Here is a 15,101-nt window from a genome sequence, read left to right as displayed (position 1 = left end):
ACAGAGTCATAATAGTCAGAGCTTTTGTGTTTTCAAAATTGGAGTTCAAGTTATTTTTACTTCCACTAGTGTTAACATACTACACAGTTAATGAACAAGATTTATTTATTAATTTTTATTTTCAGTGGGCTAAAGCAGTTAATTAAAAGTAGTCTAACATAAATGTAAATGCTGTAATTTGATTATTTTAATAAACCATGTAACTTAGGATTAGATGCCGGCGTGACCACAGTGCACATGTCTGATGTCGCTCACAGTGGCGCAAGGGACCGCTCAGGGACTTTGTGTGTTCGCTCAGACGTGAAAAATTAGAGGGAAAATTGGGAAAAACTCCAGCCAGCCAGAGAATCCCCCGCCATCTCCTCCCTGTGCCCCAAGCAGCAAATGGGCGGTAGAAACCGATCGGTGCCTATGCCATTCACAAAATCTACTGGCATGATGTCGGGGCAGCATGAGTACGAACATTTTTCTTTGCCGATGCCCGTGATGTCGCCCCAGGATGTGCTACCACACATCTGTTCGACCAAAGCCAGTTAATCTGCGACGCCAGTTAAGCTGAAACACCGGTCTCTACTCAAAATGGCCAGCCCTGAATGCATTTGGAGATCTGAAGTCCTGATTTCCTCCCCCACGCTTCTACCCGTGGCTTCCTGTCCTGTCCTGGGGGTTGGTTGTTCTCCTGCCCTGCACTCCATCCTTTTGTTCATATTCAAAGACTATTTTTCTATATCTATTCTTACCCCCTAAAAACCGCCATATTATAATGTTGCAAGCAATCACAAACTCTACAGTCTGTCTAACTCCAATGTATACCAAACAATCTATTATTCTCAACAGAGCTAAAATCAACATAAACTGAACCCACATTAAAGTTAGCTCGGTGCTTACCTTTAGATGAGCCCACAAACCGAGAGAAACTCCGTGATGAAGCTGGAAGTCTTAAGAAACAGACCAGGGAGCAGAGACCCACGTGGTTCACGCTGATCTGAGCTACAATCCAGGCAACAAAGGGTGTGCAGATCGATGCAGATATCGATCCAAACGTTGGTAGTGGTATTTGTTCCTAAGTTTACTACTTTACTCCCGTTTCATGAAAAAGCAGCTCTCTCTGCCCGACTCTCTTCTCCTGCGTACACACTTTGCTCCGCCTCCTTTTCCGGCTCTGCCGTGATTTGTTGCTGTGCGGTCGCGTGACTCAGCTGCACAACGTAACTATGTGAGGTGTTATTTCAAAATTAGCGCTTTGGCGGACTTTGGAGCGTGATATCACGGGGGTGGGCGTGGAAAGGATTTTGGCCCGATCCGCCATTTTCGGGGTCTAGCGCAAGTGAAAAGGGAGCGAAGACACACACAACACCCATGGTTCGTATTTGCTTTGCGGTCGGCTGCAATGTTCGATCGCACGACCGGCAAGAGAATACCAACCTGGAAGCAACATGAGGCAGCTTGTGTATCGATGTTACCAAATGAAGGCGTCTAGCCTGGACAGCAGCTGTGAGATGAGCTGATATCCAGTTCTCTTCCATCTCCAAATATATGTTGGTGCTCCAGACATTTTCATTCCGGTAAGTTCTCAATATGTTCATATTACTCTTTATAGCCTATTAGTTTTATTTTCCATGCACTCTGAGGTCATATCAAATTAGAACAAACATCCTACTGAGTGATTTTGCAGAACTACCTTCTATTTATAGTTTCTAATTATTTGGCATTATTGCAGCAAACCAGCCTATGAAATGGATGAAACACATCGTGACTGGGTTCCAGCGCTACACAAGGGACCTGCTTCAAACATACCACCATGCCAATCAGATTACTTCTTCCATGTGAGGGTGAAGAGGTGACCCTTCTGGATAAGATGGTGAAGGTTTGCTGCATTTGTTGAACAGTGTTATAGTAAAACCAGGGAAAAATGAAACTTCCTCCTGTTAAATATTCTTAAGTCTTTTGCTGTATAAATAGTGGGGTTTTCTTTTTCAAAAGATTCAGTAAATAATGTTAGTAGTGGGTGATATCATGTAAACACTGTCATGATTTTATGTAAACATTTTGTATTTTATAAACTATAAATGACATGGATTCTACACTGTAACTGATGTGATGTTCTCTAAAGTGGTTTTAATAATAAAAAAAGAGGCAAAAATTAGAAAAAATTTAAAAAAAATTCTTTTTTGAGGACGGCTCCTTTTACCTGTCACTACGGATAGACCATCCGTAGTGACTAGGGATGGGTACCGGTGTCCGGTGCCATGATGGCACCGGTTCTGACATAAACGGTAGTAACCAGACCGAAAAGCAGCGCACATTTCGGTGCCTTATTTCGGTGCTTTTATTTTTCCTGAGCCAATTCTAGCCAATCATTTTACGTTTCCGAGGAAAGTAGGCGGGCTCAGGTACGTACGTTCTTTTAGAGCAGAGCTACACATTAAAAATGCCCAAGGCTAAGCGTTACAAAGTCTGGCTGTACTTCGCAGCAAAGCATGCAAACTCAGCAGCCTGCTACAAGTGCTTTAAGCTGATACTATGGTACTGTCAAAGGAGGTAACACCTCGAATCCGATGAAACACCTGGCGACGCATAGCGTTTTTTTTAAAGCCGTGTTTAGCTTGCTGCGAGACCTCACACCGAGCACATCTACTGCGGGTGTGGTGCCTGTTATCGGACCCGGAGTTAGCAACAACCCCCCAAAAACCCGAAGAGTAGAGTCCTGGCCCCTAGCCCTGCCAGTGTAGCAGAAATGATGACAGATGATTCAATTCAATTCAATTCAATTTTATTTATATAGCACCAAATCACAACAAAAGTCGCCTCAAGGCGCTTTATATTGTACAGTAGATAGCACAATAATAAATACAGAGAAAAACCCAACAATCATATGACCCCCTATGAGCAAGCACTTTGGCGACAGTGGGAAGGAAAAACTCCCTTTTAACAGGAAGAAACCTCCGGCAGAACCAGGCTCAGGGAGGGGCGGTCATCTGCTGCGACCGGTTGGGGTGAAAGAAGGAAAACAGGATGAAAGACATGCTGTGGAAGAGAGACAGAGATTAATAACAGATATGATTCGATGCAGAGAGGTCTATTAGCACATAGTGAGTGAGAAAGGTGACTGGAAGGGAAAAACTCAATGCATCATGGGAATCCCCGGCAGCCTACGTCTATTGCAGCATAACTAAGGGAGGATTCAGGGTCACCTGGTCCAGCCCTAACTATATGCTTTAGCAAAAAGGAAAGTTTTAAGCCTAATCTTGAAAGTAGAGATAGTGTCTGTCTCCCGAATCCAAACTGGAAGTTGGTTCCACAGAAGAGGGGCCTGAAAACTGAAGGCTCTCCCTCCCATTCTACTTTTAAATACTCTAGGAACAACAAGTAGGCCTGCAGTGCAAGAGCGAAGTGCTCTAATAGGGTGATATGGTACTACAAGGTCATTAAGATAAGATGGGGCCTGATTATTTAAGACCTTGTATGTGAGGAGCAGGATTTTGAATTCAATTCTGGATTTAACAGGAAGCCAATGAAGGGAAGCCAAAACAGGAGAAATATGCTCTCTCTTTCTAGTCCCTGTCAGTACTCTTGCTGCAGCATTTTGGATTAGCTGAAGGCTTTTCAGCGAGTTTTTAGGACATCCTGATAATAGTGAATTACAGTAGTCCAGCCTGGAAGTAATAAATGCATGAACTAGTTTTTCAGCATCACTCTGAGACAGGATATTTCTAATTTTAGAGATGTTGCGCAAATGGAAGAAAGCAGTCTTACATATTTGTTTAATATGTGCGTTGAAGGACATGTCCTGGTCAAAAATGACTCCAAGGTTTCTCACAGTGTTACTGGAGGCCAAGGTAATGCCATCCAGAGTAAGAATCTGCTTAGATACCATATTTCTAAGATTTTCAGGGCCGAGTACAATAACCTCAGTTTTATCTGAATTAAGAAGCAGAAAGTTAGCGGCCATCCAGGTCTTTATGTCTTTAAGACATTCCTGCAGTTTAACTAATTGGTGTGTGTTACCTGGCTTCATGGATAGATAGAGCTGCGTGTCATCTGCATAGCAGTGAAAATTTATGCTATGTCTTCTAATGATGTTGCCTAGGGGAAGCATGTATAATGTAAACAGAATTGGTCCTAGCACTGAACCCTGTGGAACACCATAATTGACCTTAGTGCGTGAAGAGGACTCTCCATTTACATGTACAAATTGGAGTCTATTAGATAGATATGATACAAACCACTGCAGTGCAGTACCTGTAATACCTACAGCATGTTCTAATCGCTCTAATAGGATATTATGGTCAACAGTATCGAATGCAGCACTGAGGTCTAGCAGGACAAGCACAGAGATGAGTCCACTGTCAGAGGCCATAAGAAGATCATTTGTAACCTTCACTAAAGCTGTTTCTGTGCTGATGGCAGCAGCAGCTGTTCTTCTCTGTGTGAGTAGCTTAATGTTGTTCTTGTGTAATTCACGTTGAGTAGGCTAACCACATTATTACATTAATGCATGTAAGGTGAACTAGCAAACACCGTCGTAGTTACATGCGGCTGTCTTCTTGTTTGATGGCAGATACTCCCTTCACCCTGGCCAAAAAGGCTAAAATGACCAAAGAAAAAGTGGAAAACAGTTAAACATGAGAGGTTTTTGGACCAATTTTGTGTTTTTTCCATTGTTTAAGCACTGCTTCCAGCCAAGAGTGATGCCATATATGCCCTACAGCTGCAGAAAAGGCTTACATTGTTATCTTTTTACAAAAAAACAGCTAAACATGAGAGGTTTTTGGACCAATTTTGTGTTCTCCATTCTTTAAGCACCGGTTTGAGCACCGTTTAAGCACCGGCACCGTTTCAAAAGTACCGGTTTGGCACCGGTATCGGATAAAACCTAAACGATACCCATCCCTAGTAGTGACAGGTAAAAGAAGCTGTCCTTTATGTTTATGTTTTGATCAAGAGCCTTTTTTGGGCAGCAGAAGAGGAGAAGTCTATCTTATGGCCAAACTCTGGCTGTATCTTGGTCACATTACCCAGCAAAACCCAGTATGCAGGTTCATCTGTAACAGTCCTTGTGCCACAGATCCGCACTGTTGCTTCTACATTAAACAGAAGAGCAGTGACATGGCTGCAGGTCTCCGCGACTCCGGCCATACAGGTGCAGTGGGCGGCTTCAACCTTCCCTGTGATGCTCACAGTGACCCATGGCTGAAATGCTGTTCATTCAGTCTTTGAGAGTGCAGCACCTGAAACACACACAGACAAAGTTAATTTAAAGACAAGAACTATGAGCCAAGGCCAACATAAATGTGTTTTATTTACTTTATCATAAATGTAACAAAGTTTTTAGAAAGTTAGCACATGCATGTAATTTTTCATTTCTTTATGTGTCCATCTATGAAACGCTGCATTTTATAGGGTAAATCTGCCTGTTTTCTGTCAGAAACCTGCCTGCAGAAAATGAACCTAAAGTATGTAATGCAATGATGTAATTACTTTAGAGATGGAGAAAGCATAAAGTGACAATCATGAATCACTTAATATGATAAGGAGATTCTGCAGGTCATTAATCAATGTATAAAATTAAAATAAAATGTATTTTAGTGACACAGGACACAAACACAGAAGCAAGATGTATATTTAAATTATTTATAATAAATATGAATAAATAATTGCAATTTGCAGGAGCTGCTACTGGAAACTTTATAATTCCCTTCTAAAACATGAGAAAGTGATTGAAGATATTTTGTCATTAATCAAACGTTTCTGGGATAAAGCCCTAACTAGTCATCTCTACTGTCAAAATTGGGAACTCTTTAAATTTGAAGCCAGTAAATATTTAAGAGAGTATGGCTCATCAGCAGCAAAACAAAGAAAAAAAAATGAAGAAATTAATGTAATTACTAGGATATCTGCTCTCACTCAGATCCCACCAGAGAACCCATCTGAAGAACATAAAACTGACTTAGCTTTGCAACAGAGTAAGTTAAATGATATTGTTACAAATTGGGTGATAACACCACCACACCACATAACACACTCTATATTCTTAGTTAACAATTTTGTTTTGTTTGATTTAACCATATTTCACATGTAATCTGCAATATGCAAACATCTACTATCCCGGGTTTATTTATGTTTTGCACTTTTACAGACTATATAATATAACTAGTGATGTGACGTTCTGTATTGAGGCTTCGAAGCTTGTGTCAAGTAATGGAGGGGGCGTTTCCGCGATGCGCATATCGAGGCTTGCTTCATTTATGGGAGGAGCTGAAAATGATGACGTCCAAAGCCTCGCTGCCCGGCTAAACCACGTGACTGGTTCATGAAGTGGCTCAAACTTTGCCATGAGCTATGACAGCGATATAAACCCCTCAGACTTCATTCAAAATGTGGGTGTTTGATGGAGAGTTGCGGTTAGTGAGAGTTTGGAGACAGTTTGGAGGTTTAAGAGAATGAGGAGAGAAAGTCGGGGGAGAATGGAGCCAGCTAAGAGGAGGAGGATGTCCTCCCCTGTGTGGGAACATTTGATCTTATTCCTCCCAACAAGGTGTGTACATTTCTACAGAAGATGTATTTTCATAATACTGATGGTGCAATACAATTTATGTTAAGCTGTCTTTACTTTTGTAAAAGGTGAAGTGTTTGCTATGTGCCAGGGAGCTAGGATATAACAACAACACCTCATCCATGCTGAGGCACTACAGAGCTTTGGCTGGATCTCTTAAGATCTCACTGTTGGGTTTGTAAGGCCATGTTACTCCTAAATATTTATGCCGTTCAAAGAGAAGTCATATCTAAGCTATTCAACCTTAGTGTTCTCCTTTTTTAAAAAGAATTGATAAGAGAATCGATAAAGAATCTAATCGATAAACAGAGTCGAAAATGGAACCGGAATCGTGAAAATCTTATCAATACCCATTCCTAGCCTTGAGGCGACTTTTGTTGTGATTTGGCGCTATATAAATAAAATTGAAATGGATTGCATTGCAGTAAACTTAATGTGATAAATTAGGAATTAGTTCACTTCTCAAGAGAGAAATGAAAAAGGGGGAGAACTGTCATGTAATTAATATCCTTTGTATCCTTATTTTCTTATTATATTGTTTTATGTACTATATTAGTGAAGGCGTGTAGAGCAAGGCCACTTTTGACTCACAAAAGCCGGACTGAAAAACAGGAAGTTTTAGTGCACAGGCATATTAATAGATAAGACACAGAAAAGAGGAACTTGGCCATATAAGCAATGTTTGAAACTGTGTGACATGGAAAGTACCCCCCCCCCCCCCCAAAAAAAAGAACTTATATAAGGCACAGTTTATGATTCTAATGTTAGAGATCCTGCAACTGGCGTTTGGGCTGTGCAGGGGTCTCTCTCTTCCGGAAGATGATTGAATAAAAAGAAATATGAATATTTAAACACACTATGAGTCGACACACTATTTGACGCACATGGACCAGTGGTCGTTTGTCTCACACCTCAATCACGAATCGGGACAGTAATAAAAAAGTAGATCTTTTAGCCCAATTCTACTTTTTTTTGCATAATCTATCATACAATATATAATCAAATGGAAAAGTCTCTTTTTAAAACTTGTTTTATTAGTTTTAATCTTTTAACTTTATACATCAAGCAAAAAATTTAATTATATGCAACATTCTCTGACTGGAAAAAAATTGTTTAACATTTAAACCTATTTTCTGCACATTCCAGCATATAAAATAAAATATTTTTTTGTGTTTACAGTGAGTCTTTCAAATAGATGCAAGTAAAACACAGCAGAATATAAATAAAATCAAAGACTAAGTGGTCCTGTTGGTCTATTTCACCTGTATAGCAGGAGAGGGGTAGGCGGAGGTTTGCCCTGGAGCAGTCAGTGGAAGAATCAAGCGAGTTTCTCTGTATATTTCCCATATGTGGTCGCACACTCGCTGCTTGCTCGGAAGTTTAGGGGGTTTTCTTCCCACGCACAACAGACGCTATGTTTTTGTCACTTTTTGTGAAATCAAACTCAAAGTAAGGTCAGTACTTACACGCTTTAAACACTGCACGCTCATACTCTCTTCTGCACTCGATATATTATCCGTTGTTGATCTGCACACAGCTGTTGTCACGAATGTCGCACTCGCTTATGTCATTCTCATGAGACGTTCTCGCAAAAAAATCATGGTGGGGAGTATCTAAGTATTTATAGCATTACAGCATTACAGAATGGAAAAAGACACAATGCTGGAGTTATTCTGCATTTTTATGCCGTCAGCTGCCTCTTCTTCTCTTCTTCTCTCCCCTCTCTCTTCTCGGCTTTTCTCTCGTTTGTTTATCACCCACTTTGCGCTAGAAAGAGGAAACCAGCGGTTGTCGCGCTAAACAACAGCAGCACGTTTAAGCAGCTTGATCAGCTGATGTTTGCTGGAGCCACAGCTGTAAAAGCTGCTGTTGATGATATTGGTTTGTGAGTGGTGAGAAGGAAACATGAAGATAAAACCAGGAGATGTCTGTACTGAATCATCAGAGCTGAACAGGTTTCTGAGAGACAAATAACACCAGGATCCTTTTCTACGTAGCTGACAGCTGGTAACTGTGCAGTGGCAGGTCAAGCAAAGTTTTGCCAGGGGGCCAGGTAGGGCGTTAACAGGGAAAGGGGGCACAAAGAAATACGTTTCTTTCTTATTTTAAAATGTCTAGCTTTTAATAAATAATTATCTGAATCTTACAACCAAAGTTTTATCTGATGTAAAATGTATAGAAATCATACATATTCCAAGAAGACGGTGTACATCACTGTCACAGCAGTGTTTGTTTTCATTCAAAGGCTTTATGGCTTTAATAACTGGTGATCTCCAGTCAAAATGCCAATTTTTTGTCACAGTCAAGCCCTGACTGCAATGATGGTTTTTGGTACCCCAAAATGTGTATTTAGATACGCGGTGATCAGCTGTTCGGGAGTCTACCCAGGACTGAGTATAAAAGTAGAGGAGATAGTGCTTTTGCTGTAGCAGCTCCAAAACTGTGGAACAATCTGAATTTAGAGATAAGACAGGCCACTTCTGTTTCTTTTTTTTTTTAATTTAATTGTTTCGTACTGTTTTATCATGTTTTAAATATAAGGCTGTTTTCATTTTCATGTATTATGTGCTTTTTTTTCACTGTTTTCTTTTATTCTGTTGTTCTTAACTTATTTCTTGTACAGCACTTTGGTCCTGTGCTGGGTATTTTAAAGTCCTTTATACATAAAGATGGTTTGGATCGGATGAAATTAAATACATCTTGTTTTCTGAGAATTCACTGTTGTGATCCAGTGGAACTATTTTGCTCCTCCCTTGTTGTTCAAACCAAGTATTGATTTGATTTAGATGCATCTTTTGTTAATTCACTGCATTTTGTTGATTGATGAAAATATGGTGATTTTTAGCTAGCAGGGCTCAAATTAGAACAGAGGTCAGTCGTATTTGTAGGTCGGTTATTGCCAATAACCTTTAACTATTTAAATACATTTTGCTAAAGTGACTTTAATGTCTCCTTTTTTAGAACAAAATAAGAGAAAACAGATAACCGCTGTTGTGATACCCTTGATCTCTCACCTGGGTTTGTTGGTTTTGTCAACAAACAAAGAGTACCAAAGCACTTTAACCAAAAGCATTTTTTAACTAACTTATCTTTCTTGTAGAATTGTTCTCCAAATAAAGAACTTTGTGCTGACAAAATCGTTAGTTATTAATTTACCAATCAATATTGTCTGTAAGGAGGGCAATCCCTCGTGTCTACAGCCATGCATGTGTGACTCCTGTGATTAAAGAATCTTTCTTTCAGCTTAACGAGTGAACTGTCAGCAATATAACATAGCTAACATTAACAGTGCAGTGCTTGTGCCGGGATATTCAGGACTGCAAACCGAGCAGCATCACTGACTTTCAGCTTCTGTTTGTGGATATATGACTGACTCTAATTATCCATAATATCGTCACATTTTAAAGTCAAAGCTTTAAAACCAAGTTAACGCAGAAACATCACTAATGTCACATAACTTTGCCGACATGTGGCCAACAGTAGTGATGGCCCACTTGAACCTGAGGCTCCGGTGTGTTTGTCATAAAAAAACAACACATTGCTTCAGAAGCACTGTGTCTAGGCTTGATTCGTTTGGGCAGAGGAAGGTGATCAGTGATGTTCGAAGCTTCATTTAGAAAGTAACTGATTCAGTGATTTATAAGGAAGTCAATCGTGGGATTTATGGAATGTTTTGATGGTGAGAGACAGCAAACCACTGATTACTCTATAAAGAGACATGGAGCCAGCAAGGAAGATACTGTCACTGCGTTAATTGATACTGTCACTGGGATCGAACTAAAGGAGAATATTATTAATAGTAGAAATATCCTGTCTGAGTGATGCTGAAAAACTCATTCATCCATTTATTACAAGTCTGGACTATTGCTATTCGTTATTATCAGGATGTTCTTTTTTGCGTTGGGACACAGGTAGGATGCGATTGGTGCTGTTTTATCCATGTGTGAATGCACATGCCCAGCTCCCAAATTGTACCCAAATACTGTACCTCCCTCCATCCAACCATACACTTCTTTGGGTTTGCCATCAGTCCTGCCCGCCTAAGGGTCTCTGGGACCGTGACCAACCACTGCACATGCTCCACCACTATGAATCACTATGAATGACAACATAGTCCGGAGAAAATGGAAAATGGCCGGGGCTTTAAACAAGTCTAACAGAAGTGTGACAAATTGGTACGAACCATACAGAGTGGAGAAGGCCGTTTTTAATAAAAATCTTAATAATGGATTACATTTATACAGCACTTTTTTTTTTGTCCAAGATGGCGCCGCGTATGGATACCCTGGTACTTCAGTGCGTTACTTCTGTTTTGTTTTTGTGCATAACTTCTGTGTCTGGGCACTCCTCTGGATATTCTTACACCAGAGAAGAGCTTCTTAACTACCGGACTACAACACCTGTGGATTTACTTCCAATATTTGGCGCATCTGCGGCAGATTTACTACAGACTTTGATCAGGAAAGTGAGACGCCGAAGGAGAGGAAAGCGAGCCGGCGCACTCGTGCGTCTGAGGAGACGCGGACTGCTCTTCCTGGGATCTTCCTTTACAACGTACGCTCACTCCGGAATAAAATGGACGAGCTGGCCCTGATGAGAAGCATGAACAGAGACTTTGCCTCCTCCTGTGTTTTATGTTTTACTGAGTCGTGGCTCTGTGAGGACATCCTGGACTGCGCACTCAAGTTGGAGGGTTTTCATCTGCTGCGCGCGGACCGGCAGGCCTCTTTCTCTGGTAAGACCACAGGTGGAGGTGTCTGCTTCTACATTAATAGTGGCTGGTGCACAGATGTAACAGTGATTGCTCAGCACTGCTCTTCCTCTCTGGAATACCTTTTTATTCACTGCAAACCATTTTATTCTCCACGGGAGTTTGCTTCATTCATCTTGGCCGCTGTTTACATCCCGCCAGATGCGGATGTGCAAGCAGCTCAGTGCGCACTCGCGGAGCAGATACTGCACCTGGAGCAGACATAGGACTCTCTCATTATTGCTCTTGGGGACTTTAACAAAGCCAATCTGTGCCAAGAGCTTCCCAAATACAAGCAGTATATTAAATGCCCGGCCAGAGAGGAGAGGATATTGAACCACTGTTACAGCACTGTTATCACGCGGTGCCCCGCGCTTCACTTGGACTTTCTGACCACGTCATGGTCCACCTGATCCCCGCGTACAGACAGAGGCTGAAGCTCTCCAAACCTGTTGTGAGGACTAAAAAAGTGTGGAGCAACGAGGCTGTGGAGGAGCTTCGCACGTGTTTGGAGTCTACAGATTGGGACACAATGAAGGCTGCTTCTAACAGCTTGGATGAGTTTACGGACATTGTCACCTCCTATATCCACTTCTGTGAGGACAGCATTGTGCCATCACGCACCAGGGTGAGTTATAACAATGACAAACCCTGATTTACTCCTAAACTCAAAAAGCTGTGGCTGGAAAACAGAAAGGCGTTCAGAAGCGGAGACAGGGACTGCTACAGAGAGGCCAAGTACAGGTTCACTAAAGAAGTGGACATTGCTAAACATCAGCACTCTGAGCAGATGCAGCAGCAGATCTCAGAGAATGACTCGGCCTCTGTGTGGAAAAGTTTTAGGAATATCACCAACTACAAGCCTAAAACCCACCAATTCACTGATGACTTGCTCTTGGCCAACACCCTTAACGACTTTTACTGCCGTTTTGACAAGCCATCAAGCAGCCCCAGGCATGTCATGTGCCTGCCCGCTTCAAGTCCTCCACCATAATCCCTGTACCCAAGAAACCAAGGATCACTGGACTAAAGGACTACAGACCTGTGGCTCTGACATCTGTGGTCATGAAGTTATTTGAGCGCCTGGTTCTCTCCTACCTCAAGACCCTCACGGCCCCCCTCCTGGACCCCCTGCAGTTTGCATACAGAGCCAACAGGTCTGTAGACGATGCTATCAACATGGCTCTACACTTCATCCTGCAGCATCTGGACTCCCCAGGAACCTACGCCAGGATCCTGTTTGTGGACTTCAGCTCTGCCGTTAACACCATCCTTCCAGACCATCTCCAAGGCAAGCTTTCCCAGATGAATGTGCCTGATCCCATCTGCCGGTGGATCACTGACTTCCTGACGGACAGGAAGCAGCATGTGAGGCTGGGAAAGAATGTCTCGGACTCCCGGACCATCAGCACCGGCTCCCCTCAGGGCTGTGTTCTTTCTCCTCTGCTCTTCTCCCTGTACACTAACTGCTGCAACTCCACCCACCAGTCTGTCAAGCTAATCAAGTTTGCAGATGACACCACCATTATTGGACTCATCTCAGACGGGGATGAGTCTGCCTACAGGAGGGAGGTTGAACGTCTGGTGTCCTGGTGCAGCCACAACAACCTGGTGCTGAATTCCCAGAAGACAGTGGAGATTATTGTGGACTTCAGGAAGCACACAGCCCCACTCCCCCCCATCATCCTGACTGACACCCTCATTACCTCTGTGGACTCATTCCGCTTCCTGGGTACCACCATCACCCAGGACCTGAAGTGGGAGCCCACCATCACCTCCGTCATAAAGAAAGCCCAGCAGAGGATGTACTTCCTGAGGCAGCTGAAGAAATTCAACCTGCCAACACGGACGATGATGCAATTCTACACCGCAATCATGGAGTCCATCCTCACCTCCTCCATCACCGTGTGGTACGCTGGAGCCACTATCAGGGACAAACAGAGACTGCAGCGTGTTGTGCGCTCTGCTGAGAAGGTGATTGGCTGCAAACTCCCATCTCTGCAGGATCTGCACACCTCAAGGACACTGGGGCGTGCAGCTCGGATCACAGCTGACCCTTCTCACCCTGGACACAGTCTGTTTGACCTGCTCCCCTCAGGCAGGAGGCTCCGGTCCATTCGCACCAGAACCTATCGCCACAAGAACAGTTTCTTCCCCCCTGCTGTTGGACTCATGAACAATAACCATATGACTGTTCGCACCACAAACACATGACCCTACACTGTTCACTGCATCATTCCATGTTTGGCACTGATCACCACCTACACTCATGTACATATCTTGGTCAGAGGGCCTGGTGGCGCCAGTGTTCGGCAGCCTCGCCTCTGTCAGTGCGCCCCAGGGCAGCTGTGGCTACATTGTAGCTTGCTATTGCCAGTGTGTGAATGTGTGTGTGAATGACTGAATGTAGTGTAAAGCACTTTGGGGTCCTTAGGGACTGAGTAAAGCGCTATACAAATACAGGCCATTTACCATATCTATCCTCTTAGCACTTTTAATTCTTACTTTTATGTCTATTTAAGCGTTGTATAACAGTATGTTTGTACTGCAGCAATTTCCTAATGTTGTAAACCTGCTCAACATTTGGCAATAAAACCCTTTTTGATTCTGATTCATCCTATGATAACAGAATTTTCAACATTTCATCATTTTGCACAATTTGTCTCTTCTGCTCAGGCAACCTGTTAGGCCATGAACACACTTTCACGACAGCCTGTGTTTCAAAAAGGTGCACAACACATCTGCAAACCGCTATTGCAATGCAGGAACATCAGCTTTATTGGAACATGTGAGATGTTAATCACAATGTATCTTCAATTCTCTGTTCAGTGTGAGTGGAAAACAGCCAAGTCGCCTCCTCTGACAAACCTCCACATGTACCACTGAAAACAGTTAAAATAGTTTGAATCAGAAATCAGGGCTCAAACTACTTGTTGTGAGACCAATTCTTTATTTTTCACACCAAACTGTTTAATAAGACAAACTATACAGAGAGTTAATCAAATATAACTAATTATTTAACATTATCAGGATTTCATAATAGAAACTACAGATTCCATCTGAACTCTGTGGAGCCTGATCTCAAGGTTTTTAAGTCTGACCCTGAAACCAGAAGAGGATCTTTCTCTCTCTTCAGATTCATTGTGATCCAGTGATTTCAGTCCTGCATGATCAGGCTGATGTTTGCACAGAGTAGATAATGAAGTGAATGTTTTTGCACATTGGTAACAGTGAAACAGTGTGTCGCTCTGCTTCTAAACAATGACAGCGTAAGTGATCTCTGCCAATGTCCAATTACATTTTACTGTTTACATTATAACACTCAGCTTACTGGACAAAAATGAGTCTTAATTTTTCCAAACAGTTCATTCAGTATAACTCCATAAGTTTATTGATCAGAATTGTTCCAAACACTCAGGTTGCAATTACAAGATAAAAATTGAATACATCCTCACAGTAACTGCACTTGTAGAGTTATTTTCTGGTGTGGTACTTTCGGTGGTTTCTCACGTGATGTGGAGATTTAAAAGTCTTCTCACACAGGTCACATTTATAAGGTCTCTCCTCAGTGTGGCTAAACATGTGTAGTTTTAACTGTGCAGCTTTTATAAATAGTTTTCCACACTGATCACAGCAGTAAAGATCATTTCCAGTGTGAATCCGACGGTGACTATTTCGGTAGTGTTTGTCGCTGAAACTTTTTCCACAAAAGTCGCAGCTGTACGCCTTAATTCCAGAGTGGGTAACTAGATGCTTCTGTAAGTCGCAATTTTGAGTAAAAGCTTTACCACACAA

General features: G+C 42.2%; 1 protein-coding gene across 3 annotated transcripts in view; it reads right to left on the bottom strand.

The window, feature by feature from the left end:
- Positions 1-15,101, bottom strand: part of LOC102078817 (zinc finger protein 665) — a 1,047,781-nt gene that overhangs the window by 9,338 nt on the left and 1,023,342 nt on the right. For 2 of the 3 annotated variants that reach the window (XM_025905793.1, XM_025905794.1), the window contains exon 1: positions 889-1,123. The exons of the other annotated variant lie outside the window; for it this stretch is intronic. The gene's annotated coding sequence lies outside the window, so the exon portion shown is untranslated. Of the gene's footprint in view, positions 1-888; positions 1,124-15,101 lie in introns of those variants that run through there. 3 annotated transcript variants of the gene reach the window in all.

This window comes from Oreochromis niloticus, linkage group LG3 (genome assembly GCF_001858045.2).
Source record: "Oreochromis niloticus isolate F11D_XX linkage group LG3, O_niloticus_UMD_NMBU, whole genome shotgun sequence".
Taxonomy (NCBI): Eukaryota; Metazoa; Chordata; class Actinopteri; order Cichliformes; family Cichlidae; genus Oreochromis; species Oreochromis niloticus.
Note: the sequence above shows the minus strand (reverse complement) of the source record. Positions and strands in the feature narration are given on the sequence as shown.